Source organism: Papaver somniferum, unplaced genomic scaffold (genome assembly GCF_003573695.1).
Source record: "Papaver somniferum cultivar HN1 unplaced genomic scaffold, ASM357369v1 unplaced-scaffold_48, whole genome shotgun sequence".
Lineage (NCBI taxonomy): Eukaryota > Viridiplantae > Streptophyta > Magnoliopsida > Ranunculales > Papaveraceae > Papaver > Papaver somniferum.
In genome coordinates, this window is record NW_020647415.1 from 722,146 (window position 1) to 735,493 (window position 13,348).

General features: G+C 35.4%; 1 long non-coding RNA gene and 1 pseudogene across 1 annotated transcript; both read left to right on the plus strand.

The window, feature by feature from the left end:
* The first annotated feature begins 1,001 nt into the window (after positions 1–1,001).
* LOC113342849 overlaps positions 1,002–13,348 on the plus strand; it is a 29,527-nt pseudogene continuing 17,180 nt past the window's right edge.
* Positions 8,502–9,797, plus strand: LOC113342869. Its single transcript, XR_003356890.1, has 2 exons — positions 8,502–9,355; positions 9,480–9,797. It is a non-coding gene; the product is annotated as an uncharacterized LOC113342869 (long non-coding RNA).

Sequence of the window (13,348 nt, forward strand, 5' to 3'; positions counted from 1 at the left end):
TTGTTTCCCATTGATGAAGTTGAATATACTCTCACAATCTCCCTCTATGCCGAAGTTCTGAATCTCTTTTTCTTTTGCCCAAAGAGCCGCTTGAAGTGTGCCTAAAGCCTCTGCGTCTTGTGGATCTGAGCTTGGTGTTTGTCTTGCTCTTCCTATTCCATTGTCTCCTGTATCATTTCTCAAGATGAAAGCATAAATACATGGTAGTGAATCAGAGATCCACGTAGCATCAACATTGATCTTTAAAGTGTCCTTAGATGGTGCCTTCCAAGTTGGATTTGGTTTTGTTTTCGTAACATGAGTTTTCTTAGGTGTTTTCTTTCTTCCCGTGTGTCAGAAATCTATGTGTCTTTGTATTTCTAAAGCTAAGCTCTTGGCATTCTTGGTTTTATGCTCAAAAATTCTATCACACCTTTCCTTCCAAGTAAACCACATCGTAGTGAATAAGAATTCAATAGAGATATCATTATTGGCATTAGCTAACCAAAATTTAAAGCAATCTAATATAGTATCGGAAGCATCAATATTAGGTATAACAAATTTTGGAATAAATTGCCAGACAGATTAAGCATAAGGACAAAAGAAAAACAGATGTTCATATGTTTCAATTTCATTATTGCACATGGTACAGAAAGGTGTTACTTCTTTAACTTTTTCAAACAATTTGGCATTAGTTGGTAGGGCATCCTTTAAACATTTCCATAGAAACGAGGGGTAGTCCAACAATTTGAATTCGCAAGTTAGACTACCCATACTCTCTCCCATAGGTACGACTATAAAAAGAAAAAAAAATCCACTGGTACAAACATCGTTAAAGAGTAAAGACGCACAACCCATATTATGACAACAACTTTTTTTTTATATGCCACGTGGTACAGATTCTATAATAATACAATTTCTTGATTTGGTTTAATAACACCAAATTTTATTACCCAAAACAACACCATTCCGGATTTTAGCGGGTTCAAGTTTAGGAAATCGGCATATCCATATATATATATATGGTTGTACCCTACCGCTCTGGAATTTTATTTACTTATGTTCTAGGATTCACTTTTGACGGAACAGCGAAGAATTATACATCTCCCAAGATGAATAAATACGGATTAAGAGAGGTTAGAGTTAAAAAATTAAAAAGATTACCAGAATATGAGTACGACGTTAAAAGCTTAAGGTCGAGAGAGGTTAGACCTAAAAGATCAAAAAGAGTCGATTCAGCCCAGAAAAAGAAAAGAAAAGTCGATTCAGAATACGAGGTTAAAAGATTGAAAAGAAAGGGTTCAGAAGACCTGTGCAAGGTTGATGACGGTGTTATAAAGATATTCGATAATGATGACGGTGATTATATTGATAAGTACGAGGTTAAAGGATTAAGAAGAACGGATTCAGAAGATGTGTTCAAGAGTGTTGACGGTGTTGTAAAGATCTTTGATGATGCTGATGAACGTGATTAAGGTGATGATATTGAAGATGAAGGTGATTGTAACGATGACGTTGGTGGTTTTGAGGAGGATGACGATCATGGGGTTGAGAGTGATTCAGATAAATCCGATGACGATCTCCGGGAGAAACGTTATACAGTTCTGATCGAGGAAGACATACGTCGGCAGCAGCAAGAAGATATCACACTGGCATCTAATACTCTTTTGATTTCAAGAGTATCAGCTACCATCTTGCTGCGACACTACAACTGGGATGTTGATAAAGCACATGAAGCATGGGTTACCAACGAAGAAAAAGTTCGCAAGGATGTTGGGTTGCTAGTGGAGCAAGTAGTTCGGATTCAGAACACAGAGAATATAACCAAGTGTAGTGTCTGCTTTGATGACTTCGATCGCGACGATATGTCTGCTGCTAATTGTGGTTATCTCTTTTGTAAATCGTGTTGGACACAGTATATTAGCCTGAAGATTAATGACGGACCTGAGTGTTTGATGTTGCGATGTCCTAATCCGTCTTGTCCTGTGGCTGTTGGTCAAGACATGGTTAATAAATTTGTTTCTGACGAAGATAAGGAGAAGTATTCTAATTACCTTTACAGATCATACGTCGAAGATAAGAGGAGGATGTCCAAATGGAGCCCTGGTCTAGGCTGTGAGTTTGCTATTGAATTCATCGCGGGCAGTTCAAATTACGATGTTATTTGCGGATGCGGACATAGGCATAACCAACTAGTATAAGATACGTCCATATTGATTGTGCAGATGATAATGCCGAATGAACAAGGCATAACCAACTAGTATAAGATACGTCCATATTGAGGAACACAAATGGACGTCAAAGAGAGGTTTCGTGGATGAAAAATAGTTTCGAAAAAGATTTTGAGGAAAACCCATTGGAATTGTGAATGGATTGTGATGAATAAATCCCTAACACATGGGACATGAGCAGGCTAGGAAAGAAACAAAGAGTTGAAGTTGATAACTCTTGAAAATAAAAATATGAGCACATGGAATAGCTGATCATGGATTTGGAAAGTATAAAGTATTCCGGAACTGTGAGCGTTCTTCACAAAGAGAAGAAACCAAAAAAAAATTCAACCGAATGTTCTTGACAAATTGAACAAACAAAAAATTTAACTACTATTGGAAATCAAATCCAAAAGATCACTACTTTCAGAGATGATAAAGGAAATATATTTGATATGAAATTATTGGACGTGTCATATATATATCCAACAAAAAATGGAGTACCAAAATAGCAAAAGAGAATTTGCTATATGCAAAATACATATGATATTGGATATAACTGCATCAAAACGACACATAATCATAGAAGAATTAACCTTGTTAAGGACACATAATCATAGAAGAATTAACCTTGTTAAGGAAAACGTTTGTGTTGCAATAATGCAAATGACATATTCATACCCATATTTCGGTTAAGACTTAACAAAGTAAACATTTCTGTTAAGACTTAACAAAGTAAATATAGGGAAACAAAAAACCGGAGAAATCAAGGTTAACAGATGATGTGCTGAGATATTGAGAGACATATACATGGTTTAATTAACCTGTGAGGATATCTGAAAAACCCCAAAGAGTACCATGTCTGAATGAGATAAGATAAAGACTTCTTTGTCAATGGCAAAAATGTGTAAACCGAACTTTGTTACTAACTTGGTCTTCTTTTGTTACCGTCTTCTTATGTGCACATGCCTTGAGTGCACCAGAGAAGGGTAATACAATTTTTTTTTTTTTCTTTTTTTTTTTTTTCTTTTTTGTCTTACCCTAACAGACGTGAGAGATATCTCAATCCCTTTGATTAAGATTTGCAGTGATTATATCGATTTTGGATAAAATAAAAACATCCTTCCAAAACGGATGATTATGAACGATTCTTGGAATAAAACCAACACCGAGAACATGAATACCATTTAGGTATTGATAAAAATAAAAAGAAATCTTGGGAATAATGGCAAGAAATCTTGATAGAAATTTTGTTGAAGCTAGAACTCGATAAAAACAATGGTGGTACAAAACAGAAACCACCAAGTTGAGATACACAGGACTTGCCTGGAACTTCACATCCTGTAGAGAAAGTGAAAGTTTCTGAAAGAACAGAACATGAATATCGCACAACGTATTCCCTGTTGATTGTTTGAGAACATGGAGACCCGTGCACAAGCAACTTTGATGAAACTTGATAAAGATGCTGAAAAATTTGATTTAGATGGGTAAACCCAGATGTTGATACCCTCTGAAAATAGAAGATCTGAACATCCAAATTATATTTGGAGAATAGAAAGATATAAATCCTTTCCAAATATCAATCATCAGTAGATAATACAAGAAGTTGACTGTATTGTACCCATTACAATAGGGTTGGATTGATTCGAACTCAAGTTCGAAAGAAATTGATTGAAACTGATAAAAAGAATCCCTGATAAAAATATGATCAGTAGATTATAATTTGATGATTAGGAAACCAAAGGTTCGTGATATGTAAGCCAAGTCTTGCCGTGAATAATGGCAAAGAATTTTTTTTTTTTTGTAGCATATTAACACATCTTGTTTCTCTCTGTGTTCACAGATCTCAAGAGAACACAAAAGGATGCCAATAGATGATATGATCCGTTAGGTACTGAAGAGCATAGTACCTCATGAAAACTGAAGCATAAGATGGATTGAAGTTCAGAGATAAAGGAAGAGTACAACTTGAAAAATCTCTGGAATAGAATTTTGTAACCCAAAACTATGTAGGTTGAACTTCGATCACCAATCACGGACATTGACACTTGAACAAAGGTACAGAAGCAGCAAATATATCTTCACAACCGTAGCACATAAAGTCTTGTCCCTCAGGGTTGAAAATATTGGCTGGATGAAACGATCAAATTGTTTTGTATAAGAATTGACAGAGAAACACAGATGTACATATGGGTATGAGAGTTTTCGTGAATGAAAAACACTGTTGTAAATGAGATCAGGAAACTAGAGAAAATCTTGGTATAAAATAGATTACCAAACTAAGGAAAAGAGACTACCATATATTGGCAGGATATCCTCGAAAATTATAGATATTTTCGGAAATAAATTCTCAGAAAAGAAGGAAAAGAGAATATTTAAGAAATAACCAAACATAACACATCTGACTTAATGGATTCCCATTAGTCACGGCTATAGATGAACATGAAATAGAGTTTTCGTGAAAGAAAACTGATCCCGAAAATTATGGTGTGTATAGATCATGAAAATACACACGTATATGGGAAATATTTGTAGCGAAGACAAATGACGATATAATTTCGCATGAAACAAATATTTGGAATACGAAAACAATTTTGGAAATAAAATCAATTTCCGTCAGTAAAATCTGCTTGACAACTCAGAGTGAGGAATTACTGGTTTTGACTGAGTAAACTAGAAATATAATAGATTTCGAAGATATGGAATATATTCCACAAATATTTTGATTACCAGAAATGGCAAGAAGTTCGAAAATAGAAAATATTTTCAGAATTGATTTGAATGTTCTTGAGAGAATGAACAAACAAATTTTGAGAACAAGATAAAACCTCGTTTAGATTGACAATCACTGAAAGTGATATGTACTGCATAGACTCAAAATCATACGTTGATGTACAGTACAATAATGATAAAGATTATAGAACCCACGAATCTTCTATGCCAAAACGTGAGTACTATACCACCTCTTTACTTGATACCCATTCTGATAACAAGGAAAGCAGATTTTATGAAGTTGCTTGTGATTTAAGATACTAACCCTAAGAAATCTGGGTAGTAGAGAAAGCACCATATAAACATCAAAATTAAAACAAAAAAGATGCCAGTAGATGCGGAATCGATGATACCCCATAATTATGAGAAAATCAATATGATAACAAAAAAGTATAGAAAGCGGAAGCATTTAAGCGGATCTCCCCGCTCTGATACCATAATAAATTATGAGTATCGAGACGGATCATCGATTACAGAAAACTAAATCAAAGACAAATTAAGAACACAAGAACTTAACGTGGTTCGGCACTAACGCCTACGTCCACGGACAGAAACCCCGTAGGGTGAATTAGATTATTGATCTCCAGAGAGTTTGATCATTCTGGGATAATTTTACATTTACATGTTGATCCTATTTATAGAGATGATAGAATCAGTAAACACTAGAAGATAACATCTTAACTATCTTATCTTGACTAGGTAACTTAAGCTTACCTAAGTATAACAACTAGCTACAAAATAGCTTACGGAGACTCGGTCTTCTTGACTATCTCTTCTGTTCAATCAACTTCTTTTGAACACGTCTTCTATCTTCTAATATTTCCCCCCTTAGTGCGGATTTTTATCTATCACACTTTTTGTGGCAGCAATTTTCTTTTCTTACAGGCGCAGCGCTTGCTGTTTGGGTTTTGCTAGTCTCAGAACTATGGGCCAAAGCTATGCAAATAATTTAAGCAAGGCTTGTGATGTGCCCATCTTTAGAGGTAGATCTATTTGAATTTAGGAGCTGCAAAAGAAAACCTGACTAACAAGAATAGACCAGGGTCGATTGAAACTCAAAATCCTAGAACTAAGTTCCAAACCTTTAATCAAGTTTGTGCGTATGAAAATATGATCAAAGGAGATGTCCTCACATTCCACTTGATAACTCGAGTAGTATCATCACTACAAGAAAACATGGCTTAAGCGACCAAAATCCCAGCAAGAGCCCATAATTTTAGTCACTTTAAGGGTTTAAGCATCCAAAGGTGCAATTGCCATAAAGTTTGGCGGCTACAAACCTGTGGCATCTAATATCTAGCCACGACTGAATGTGTTTGCTCGCTACATCACTCTTTCAAGTCATCTATAGCAGCTTGAAAAGTGCTCAGGTAGCTATTTACTTTGAGGCACCGACTCCTAGCAACTAACAAATGAATCGGTTGGTACAACCTCTCTATGAGCAACCAAGTTTAAGCGGCCACCACATGTTCAAAAGAGAAGTCAGTTTTGTAAGTAGGCATTTGAAACCAATAATGATCTCATTTTAGTTTCTTATTAGTTAGATTAGTGTCATACGGATCATGGTTGTTATCTTAGTTTACTATTAGGGGTGCACAATGGCATGTCGGTCTGGATTTTAGGAAAAACCATTGACCAAACCGTATACACCTCGGTTTTCGATTTCAAAACTGCCACTGAACTATTGATGGATCAGTTGCGTTTGAAACCGATCCCAGTCCGCTCGGTCATTTTCTGGCTACTACTGTTTTAACTGGTTTCAAATGAGAAGAAAAAAACAAACAAAAGAAACCAAAAAGCTATCCTACAACATGAAATAGATCTCGGAGCTTTACCGAACCCTTGAAAATTTAAAATTATATCGATAATTCCTTCGGTCAAAAAATATGTGGAACTTGGTCAATTATGCCGATTAACGCATCAGTTCTCATCTCGGTGAAAAATAGAAATCAGCTTGGCCAAGGTGAAATTTTTGGTCTCGGATAAATTAAGTGAACTAAATGGATATCTGAGTTGACTTAATAGTCAACCATATAAACGCATGGAATCCAAGAAAAATCGAGTAACTATTGAATAAATTTGATTAATAACGGGTGAAATTCGTTTGAAATTAATAGGCAATAATACAATTATACCCATGGAATCCAAGGAAAATCGTGTGGAGCGAGCGATGTTGGATAAGGTTAATATATAACAGGTGAAATTGACTAAAGAGTATGGACATTCGGTTAAAATTATCAATAACATGAGAAGCCGATGTAATACAAGAGAAAGTGGGTGAGGTCGACCGACATAAAGTAGAACTGACAGATAATTTTTTTTTTAAGTGTACTAAATGAAAATTCGATATGATTTAATAGTTAACCATATAAACCCATTGACTCCAGGAGCAATTGAGTGATATTGAATAAAATTGATTGATAACATGTGCAATTGACTATAGTCAATCGGCGCATACGGTTAAAATGATGAATAATTAGAAGAAAACCGATATATCTGATTGAAAATGAATGCGGCAACCAAATTTGGTACGATTAACCGGTAACAAATAAAATTAAATGAAGTGGACGGAAATTTGATTTGAATTAATCGGTAACCTTATAATTAAACCAATGGGAATCTAAGAGAAATTGAGTGAGGCCGAGAGAGATTGGATAACATTAATATATAACGGATGAAACCTTTTTCCGGCGACTTCGAAAAAGAAAGTGGCTCCAAGGTCGAAACCTAGTCGGGAGTGGACTACTATAAGTCGAAAACTATGTAAGAACGTACCAGTGTACAATATGCCAGAACATGATATTACTTAAAGACTTCTTGACGATATGTATTGAATCACTGCAAATTAAAAAATCGGGTAGGATCCATTGACATGGTTATATCGATATAATCTTCACATTTTAGCGTCATTTTTCTACTAAGCTCAACCTGCAATGAATTTGAAGCTAATTTTTTGTTAACATGTTCCTCATGCAAAATTCTATATTCCTACCAAAAATTAAAATATTCCGAAATACGAAACTTCACCATCCATAAATGAATGCCTTATGAAAGAAACACAAATCTACTTTAAAGAAACACGTCATTTTTTCTACTGAGCTCAAACGGAAATGAATTTGAAGCTAATATTTTGGTAACATGTTCCTCATGTAAAATTCTATATTCCTACAAAAAATGAAAATATTCCGAAATACGAAACTTCACCATCCACAAGTGATGCCTTACGAAAGAAACACAAATCTACTTAAAAGAAACACAAATCCATGAGGATCCACATGAGATTGTTCCAAACAATAGAGAACTAAAGTCTATAATCCTATGGATATCAACTTACAAAGAAATCTCATACGGATTTTGATAAAAATTAGTAGTGGACTAATGTCCCGTTGTTTCGAAACGTGGAAGATGAGATAAATCTCATCCATCAATTTGGTTTCTTCTCTATGCCATCCAACGGCCTGTAATTTTCCTTTCCACATAAAGTTTATAGGAAAACCTAATTCCTTTGGAGAACTCTTTTCATTCCTCTCTCTCGTAGAAGCAGCTGCGCCTCCTTCTCCTACTTTTCTCATCTTCTTCTTTCCTCCATCTTAGATTCTCAATAGATCTTGTTCTCATTGGGTTAATTGATAAAATTTGTTTGTTAATTGTTGTTCATTGGGTTGGATTTACTAATGAATGATTCAAAATTTTTGATTTTGTTATTAAGATATTTCTTTGTCTGCAATGATTGATTGTAGTAATAACAGTGTTTAGGTATTAAGGTTTCGTTTCTTATTCCTCTATATTGATCTGCATCTCTATGCCTCTCTCTTCATATCCATGTTTTCCTTTAAGATTTGTTACTAATCAGGGCTTCATGCTTTGATGTGTAAACAGAACAGTTATCTCTTTGCCGTTTTGGACCATAAATTAATTAAAATCTATATGAAATTGGTTGCATTAGGAGTTTTTGATTTTCTCAAATGGGTCTGATTTTTTTTTTCTATCTTTGAATAAATAAATTATCACAAATTATCAGATTTTATTGATAGGTTTCTTATTCAGTTGGTCTCGTTTATCCATTAAATGATTGAGTTTGTTAATTTGATTTTTATTTGTTTAGAATTTCTAATTCATCTTCCTCTGTATTAATCTGTATCTAGATGCATCTGTCATCTTTTCCATAAAGATTTGTTATTAATCAAGATTTCAAGCTTATTGTTCTCTTTATAAAGTTTTGTTGTCTACACTGATAATATGTCTTTGGTCGTTTGGACCATAAGTTACTTAACTCATCTATATATATAAATATGATTCTTTGATTTTTTTTTTCAATGGGTCAGATTTTTTTTTTCTTTGGTTCGGAATAAACAAATCAAGTGAAGTTTGCTCCTACGCATACTTTGAAGAAGGTAAAAAGTATCAGGTTTTGTTGATTTGTTTCTTAATCTAGTTTTTATCCTTTTTTTTTTCTTTTAGTTTGATTCCTGATTGTAGTTAGTTCCACTTTGAATTTGCTGGTTTGTATATATACAGGACCAAAGTTCACATTTTTGGGGAGGAAGAAACCAGATTTAGGATGAGTACTCTTATGATCTAGAAATCAGAGCTAAAAGAACAGATCGAAGGATGTTAGATTGCAGATCTATTTAAGATTGTCCTGTGAAATTCAAGAACTTTGATGGGTGCAGGTTGAAGTTGTTGTTTCAATGGTGCCATGTATCATTAGATTTTAATTTTCTTTCCCAGAGATTGTATTTCATTTTTGTAAAAATATGAGATTGTAAATTGACTAATAAATGATGTTGTAAATTGAATTTTGTGATAATAAATTAAAATTAATGTTGCATTAAATTTTGCTCATATTTGTCCCTATATTAATTTTAATTTTACTTTTATTCATCTGAGTCAAAATCTGTCCGTTGACCATTTATCCAATCAGAACATTCCCGTCGATGAAGAAAGAGAAACTAATCTCTGATAAGTTTAAAGCATTGGACAATTGAGTCTCCCTAAACCATTGTCAACTTAACATATTACTCAGTAGGATGGTTGAAATAAATTTAAAGCAATTATATTGGTTAGCCGTTGATGGTAGCTGAAACATATTTGGAGCGACTCATCTCAGAATAGTTGGAATAAAATTAAAGCAATCATATTAGTTAAATGCTGGTAGTAGTTGAAACATGCTTAGAGCGAGTGCCTAGCTGCTCTAGACTTGTTGAAATCCCACCTTTTGCAACTCCAGAACGAGAGCCAAATTAAGTCGCTTTAAGGGATAGAACGACTCAATATGGGCTTTTCCAACCAAAAATGCCTGGTCGCTTAATCCAACTTTTCTTGTAGTGCATATTGTAGCAATCAATGCGATCGCTAAACGAATTCTTTCCAGAATACTAAACACACAAGCTTTTCCGTGGAAAGACCACAGCAGTTAACATAAGCCAATTTGACTGAGAAAATCGTCTGGCCTGAATGGCGAAGCCAAAGGAATAATAGCCAACTTGACTGCACCATTTATCCTCCGAAACAAATATTTTGACAAATGATCCATTTTCCGTTTTTTCTATTTATTGAATCACTGATTTGGGGGACATAGAGATAGAGAAACAGTAGAGTCATAACATAACAAATTAAGGATCCATGATTAGATGTTCCCCTTTTTATCTTCACTGATAATCCCCGCCAGTCCAAGAGGTTACCCTTGGTGATTCATATCCGTGTCCACCCATATAGATCAAGGAAATCAGGAGCACCATTGTTTTAATAAAATAAGGAGTTTGACTATATGGAGTCTTTCCAGCCGACCCAACTTACCACCACGGGAGATGTGAATAGAAGTGTCAATTGGGCCGCGTCAGCACGACCATACCCACGCCTGCACGAGCATACCCACGTCAAAGTTTGAGCACAGCCCGGCACGGTCCAACACGTTACTTTTGTGGACTGGGCTAGCCTAATAAGCACAATGGCACAACACATTAAGTAATGAGTGGTGTGGCACAACATAGCTCATGGCGCGACACAATATAAGAAAAGTAGACGATAATATGCATAAAACTTTACAAAATACATCCAATTTTTGGTATATTTTTCAAAAGAGTCTTTGTTATTGTAGCCAAATTCTAACATTAGATAGTTCTTATATTGACTTATTTTTATAATAATATGTTAATATTTGAAAATTATTTATTTTAAGAAATACAAAATACATGTGTCCGACCCAGCACAGCCGACACAGTGCGGTACGTCTTAATAATCTCCGACACAGCACAACACGACATGCTAAGCACTTGATCTCGCGGGCTGGGCTGTGCTCTGCCGGCCCATTTTACAGCTCTGGACTTGAAGTTTGATAAGTACAGTACAGGGGTACAAGAATTTCGAATAACCACAAATTTATTGCCCAAATTAATAAATCCCGAATTTTTATAGATCTAAGGTCTTGGCTTCTTCAGGAAATTGGCACACACATATCAATACTTCTTCATATAAAGCCGAACGTTAATGCTGATGTGTCGTTCTCACATTAAATTTTGAACATTTGGTCCGACGTGTCATCACCATAATTTGCTGGAAAACATTGAGAGGAAATGTCACTTGGAATCATTTTATGAAGAGACACATAATGAGAATCCTCTGCCTCTTAGTTCCGAAGAGTTGCGTCCTATTGGCAAGTAACGAACTTTTATTTAACACAGGCAATCGTTCGACGCCATCTCAAAGTCAGGGAAATGTGTTGGAGAAGAATAAGATGAAGATTGATACGGACATATACTGTTTCCATACAAGTGTTTACCGTTAACAAAACTTTTGTTAAGAATTTTGTGTATATTATTTCATATCTCTTCATAACTGATTACAAGAATATATATATATGCGACCACATAATAGAGTCCTAATAGAAATACATTCCATATCAGTCTCGGTTTCCTAGAATAAGTCTTTCCTAGACTTTCCTAGTATAAACACATTCCATATCAGTCTCAGACTTTCCTAGTTTATGTTCTAAGAGACGTGTATATCTGAGACCTTCCTAATTAGTCTCAGACATATTCTCAATACCCCCCCTCAAGACGGAGCATGCAGGTCACAAATGCCCATCTTGGACAATAGACCATGAAACTGAGCTTTCCCCAACGACTTTGTGAATATATCCGCCAACTGTATTGTGGTAGGAGTATAAGAAGGTGAAATAATCTTCCTTATTATCGCATCCCTGACTAGATGACAGTCCACTTCAATGTGTTTCGTTCTTTCATGAAACACAGGGTTCTTCGCAATATATAACGCTGATTGACTATCACAAAGAAGACTCATTGCTTGTGTATGGTGAACTCCCAAATCTCGGAGTAATTGTTTCAACCATTTTAATTCACATGTAGCCGCCGCCATGGAACGATATTCTGCTTCTGCCGAGCTACGAGACACAGTTTGTTGCTTCTTAGTCTTCCAAGATACTGGTGAATCACCAAAAAGAACAAACCAACCCGTCAGTGAGCGTCTAGTTATAGGACAACTTGCCCAATCCGAATCACACCAACCTCTCAATTTGAAACTACTATCAGAGCGCAACAGAATTCCTTGTCCAGGATTCTTTTTCAAATATCTAACCACACGAAGTGCTGCTTCCCAATGCTCCAGTCTAGGTCGCTGCATAAACTGAGATAAGATATGCACTGAGTAAGCAAGATCTGGTCTGGTGACGGATAAATACATTAAACGCCCAACCAATCTTCTATATTTCTCTACATCACTAAGAAAATCTCCTGTTGCTAAGGCAAGACGATGATTTGTCTCCATAGGAAATTCTGCAGGTTTCGCACCCAATAAACCTGTTTCCATTATAATATCCAACGCATATTTTCTTTGGCATATGTAGAAACCCTTTTTACTACGTGCCACTTCCAATCCTAGGAAGTATTTCAACTTTCCTAAATCTTTCATCTTAAAACATTGACCCAAGTATGCTTTAAATTGTGTAAGCGCAACCAGATCATTTCCTGCAATAATCAAATCATCAACATACACCAGCACATTAAGTTGCATCTTTCCCTTTAGCATAGTAAAGAGAGAATAATCTGAGTACGATTGCCGAAACCCATAATTCTTCAATGCAGTGGACAGCTTCGCAAACCAACACCGCGGTGCTTGTTTTAGTCCATACAATGATTTCTTCATTTTACACACCATATTAGGATTACCCTTAGCAAATCCAGGTGGTATTTTCATATATACTTCCTCTTCCAAATCTCCATGTAGGAATGCATTATGCACATCCATCTGATGCACATCCCATTGCTTAGCCGCAGCAACAGCCAAAAACATACGAACAGTTGTCATCTTTGCCACTGGTGCAAACGTCTCATTGTAATCCAAACCTTCAACTTGATGATTTCCAAAAA